The 4,837-nt window shown below is 39.1% G+C and overlaps 1 protein-coding gene across 1 annotated transcript in view; it reads left to right on the top strand.

Moving 5' to 3' along the window:
* Positions 1 to 110: 110 nt before the first annotated feature.
* SLX4IP (SLX4 interacting protein) overlaps positions 111 to 4,837 on the top strand; it is a 171,646-nt gene continuing 166,919 nt past the window's right edge. Inside the window, exon 1 of the mRNA XM_015597034.2 lies at positions 111 to 837. The gene's annotated coding sequence lies outside the window, so the exon portion shown is untranslated. The remainder of the gene's footprint in view (positions 838 to 4,837) is intronic.

Here is a 4,837-nt window from a genome sequence, read left to right as displayed (position 1 = left end):
GAGGAGTAAAGGACTAATTAACCATTTCTCTGGATCGGGGTGGGAAGCGGGGCTTGCGCAGTGCGAGTTGGCCCCGCTTATGCTGCTTATGTCCTGTGCTTGGTATGTGGGTGTTGGGGAAGGTCACAAGTTCTGTTTTTTAGTCCGAGGACAAAACGCTTATTTTCCTGTACCATTCCAAATAATTTTTGAGGAAATTATGTTTCTGGCTATTTTAAAGTTCATCTGGCATTGTGAAAGCCACCTTTACTTTCAAACCTGTCTCTTTCATTATCTTCCCCATCAAAGATTCCAAGAAATCTTTGCATCCTTGTGCTAGTAATTTTACGTGTCAAAAAGCACTCTGTGCCACAGAAATGTGTTTTATTTTTCTATCTCTTAATGTGGGTAACCTTGATTCGTTACCCGCCAATCCTACTGCCTGCGTTCACAGGCTCTGAACAGCCAGCCTCGTCCGCCAGCTTTGTATTGGTCCCTTCTTAAAAGCCGCGAGATCGTGAACGGAGCCATTTTTCTTTCGGGCACATTCCGCGCGCTCTCCAGGACCCTCTGCTAACATTTCGCTGACATCTTAAGTCCTGGTTGTGACTTCAAGCCCAGAGCGAGGCAGCCTGGATCATTTTGTGTTTGGGCGGGGCAGCGTTCCCCGGCGCGCGGGGAGACCCTGGGAAGGGGGACCCTAGCCCGAAGCCCGTATCTCCAGAGACTGTGAAGGTTGGCTTGAGAGCCTGCTTCCTCTTTAGTCTGAGCTTCTACAACTAGGTACTACTTCACGAGTGACCCTGGACAGGGACAAAACAAATAAAAGCCCGAACCCAAACCCTGCCACCATCATAGGTAAGAACATGGAACTCCTGACAAGCTAAGATGTTCCTTCGCTTGAACCGAACTGTTTGCCCATCTCTTCCCCTGTTTGTTTGTTTTTTTTTCCCCCTTTGATGTTTGAGCCTTTTCTGAATCCTTCTCCCTGTGCTTCCACCTATTTTCATTGTTTTCAAAGAGATAAAAATTTTAAACATAAGGGTGCGAGAAGCCTGGACTTTAAAGTGGAACTATTGGTCTGGAAAATGCTTTTGTTAAAGGACAAAATGGAATACAATTAATGAGTCAGTTATTTGTATAAATACCCATATATACAAATATAGTCCCTTTCCCAGACGTTTTTGGGTTGTGACATAAATACAGGTTGTGTTTGTGTATACTTCTCATTTATTCATTTGATCAATACATTTATTGAGTACCTAATGTGTGCAGGGCCATAACGATGCTGTAGTAAATTTTTTTAAAAATTTCTCTCATGGAGTTTACATTGTCACCTTGACAGCTGCTAGGTGGGAGCAAGTAACAGTATGGACATACCTTGGAGACATTGCGAGTTCTGTTCTAGACCACCACAAAAAAAGCAAGCGTTGCAATAAAGCCAGTCAGAATTATACTTTTTGATGAGGGAGAGTCTTGTTTTCCATTTGTTAAAAAACAAAACAAAACACCAACACCTGTGAGGCGCAATAAAGCAAAGTACAATAAAATGAACGATGCCTGTATTTTGTGGTTCTTAGCACTGCTGTACTATACAAATAACGATTAAAATATTTACTTGCTCCTTCCTCCCCCCTCGCCACACACGCTTTTTTCTCCTATACTAGGAACTCATTACCTGGATCCTGTACATAACCATATTTGTAGGCCAACTGGCTAATTTTACAACCAATATTCAAGTTAGGTAGGGCCCTAACTTGCATTGGCACCACCTGGAAGCTTGTAAGAACTGGTCTCATACCCCATCCCAAGACCCACTGAATCAGAATCTTCCCCAAGAAGTGCACCCTAAAGTGCAAGGAACACTTGTTCAGGGTGTGGAATGGACTAAAGATAAAGATGGTCTCTTTGCAAACTGTCTTTCTTAAACAGTTCACAATTGTTATTTATTCCATGTTTTAAATACAGTGGACAATATGGCACGTTTTTCTGTGCTTTTGCCGGTCACCTTGATGTCAGGATGCCAATTTAGCATTCTCAAAAGTTAAAGAGAATCTATCAGTCTGGTATGTTGTTATGTAACTTCTATTATGACAACAACTGTGTGCATATTTTTACTTTTAATAAATGTTGAACTCAAAGATTTAGAAAACCTTGGGCCATGGTTTAACAAAATTTTTGTGGCATCTTGTGTTCTGTGAATATGAGGAAGAAAAGTATTTCCTAAGTGTGATATTCATTGCTTCTGTTTTCACATACAGGGATATTTCATTTTATTGAGCTTCGCTTTATTGCATTTCACAGTTGTTGCATTTTTTACAAATGGCAGGCAAGACCCCCCTCCTCCCCACCAGCAAAAAGATTATGACTTGCTTTATTGCAATGCTTCCTTTATTACAGTGGTCTGGAACCAAACCCACAATATTTCCAAGGTATCCTGTACTAGGCCAGTAAGATATTTTTTTAAATGATCCTTTTCTTTTTATTGAGATGTAATTGTTGTACAACAAACTGCACACGTTTAAAGTGTACAGTTTGATGTGTTTTACATGTATATACCATGAAACCATCACAATCAAGATAATGTATCTTTCACCCCCAAAAGTTTCATCTTGCCCCTTGTAATTCCATGGGCCACTATCTTCTAGGCAGTCACTAATCTTTCTGTCACTCTAGATAGGTTTGTATTTCCCAGGATTTTATCTAAATGAAATCTCTTTGGAGGAGGGGTGCAGCAGGGAGAAGCATCTGGCTGCTTTCACTTATCATAAATGAGCCATTTTTGTTTTTGCAACTGTCAATAGTTGATTGCTTTTTAATTGCTGAGTAGTATTCTATTGCATAGATATATTATAATTTGTTTACACATTCACCAGTTGAAGGGCATTTTCAGTGTTCATTTCACATTGCTTTGTTCTTCTCCAGATTATTTGAATTGGGGGGAAAAAGTCTTAATTACTTGGTAGCCAAACCTCTACATAGAGTGAAACCAGGAGGTGACAATGATAAAATGTGTTTGTATTGGGACTTTACCTTTGTCACTGTGCAATTTTTGAATTAATATTTTTTGGGTGTATCACGGGTGCTATTTTAAGCATTATTAATTCTTTAGAGTCTACTATTTATATATTACTTTTTAGAAATTGAAAATTCATGCACATTAAGTAACCTACTCATTAGGCATCAAAGTAGAGATCGATGCAGCCAAGGCTAAAATATCATAAAACTCCCTTTTGTACCTAAATCGTGAGTACCACTCATATTTAGTGTTGATGTAGGTACATTTCCAAAGTCTTTTTGCATCTGTTATAGAAAAGCAGTGCCTCATGTTTATTATGGTATTGACATTTTGTGCTTGAATAAATCAGAACTGGTAACTAAAATTGGATATGCTTTGTGTTAGTTATAGGATAATAAATAGAATTTTGCATTTATAGTATCTTGGGGATTTAGAAATTCAATCGTGTCATTATTTTGATTTATTCTCTAGTTAGAAAAGGTTGGATTTTTGTTTTGCAGTTTAAAAAATATTTTTAATTGACATATGGTAAGATTTCTCTTTGGCATACAGTTTCATGAGTTTTGACCAGTGCTTTGACTGTGTAACAGCCATCTCAGTCAGGATGCAGAGCAGTTCTACCACCACCTGCATTCTGCTACCTCCTTCTAGTGACCTGTCACCACTCCACCCTTAGCAGTGAATGATCTGTTTTCCACATCTGTAGTTTTTGCATTAAAAGGATTAGATCTTAAGACGATCGTATTAGTGATTATCAGAAGTTTTTTTCCTATGGTGAAGGTGCCTGGAAAACAGTAGTTATTAGAGTGGGTACAAAGTAGATTAATTATTTGTTGTCTGCGGTGCCCTCCATGTTTATAATAATTATAGTTAACAGAGACTGAGCACCCACTGTGCACCAGGCACTGGGCCAAATATTACTTATCTGATCTCACATAATCCTCAGGGGACCCTTGAGATAGACACTTGTTATCGTCGATAAGAAAACCAGAGACTTAGAGTTGATTTGTTTGTTGGAGGTCACATCTAAAGAGGCCGAATTTGAATGCATGTCTGTTTTGCTAGAACTTGAGGACTTGACTGCCCTACACATCTATCTATGTCTATGTCTGTTTCTGACAAAGTATTAAACATTAGATGTTGTCTATTATTGAAGCATACTGTCCAGCTCTGGGTGGGGATTTTCTGTGAGCACCGTAGGAAGGAGAGGCCCAGATCATGGGTCAACTGACTGAGTTAAGGGTATAGAGTGACTCAAAGGTAGGATGGTTCTGTGGACTTCATCATGGTAGAACAGGGGTCCCTAACCCCTGGGCCGCAGACCAGTATCGATCTGTGGCCTGTTACGAATTGGGCTGCACAGCAGGACGTGAGCAGTGGGCTAGCAAGCTAAGCTTCATCTGTATTTGCAGCCACTCCCCAGAGCTAGCATCACAGCCTCAGTTCCACCTAAGATCATCGGTGTTAGATTCCCATAGGAGCACCAGTCCCTGGTGCCAAAAAGATTGGGGACTGCTGTGTAGATTTCAATATTTGACATTTAAAGACAAAAGGAAAAAAAGTCCTCTTTTTATCTTTCTCTTTTCTTTTTTTTTTTTTTGTTGTTGCTTGACATCCTCTTTTCATTATTGGAACTTCCCCGTTTTTTTGTTTTACAAGCCAACTTTGGCTATCAAAATTAACATGAATAATGAGAAAAGGTTATTCTTTTTACACCGAAGTTGCCTTTTCAATTTTTATCTAGGTTGTCACCATCAAGACCTTTGCTCATTTGTCATTTTTCTTTGTAAATTTGTTAAAGTTTGTGATTCTTTTCTTAATACCTTTTTTTTTTTTTTT

Source organism: Pteropus alecto, unplaced genomic scaffold, assembly GCF_000325575.1.
Source record: "Pteropus alecto unplaced genomic scaffold, ASM32557v1 scaffold45, whole genome shotgun sequence".
Lineage (NCBI taxonomy): Eukaryota > Metazoa > Chordata > Mammalia > Chiroptera > Pteropodidae > Pteropus > Pteropus alecto.
Note: the sequence above shows the minus strand (reverse complement) of the source record. Positions and strands in the feature narration are given on the sequence as shown.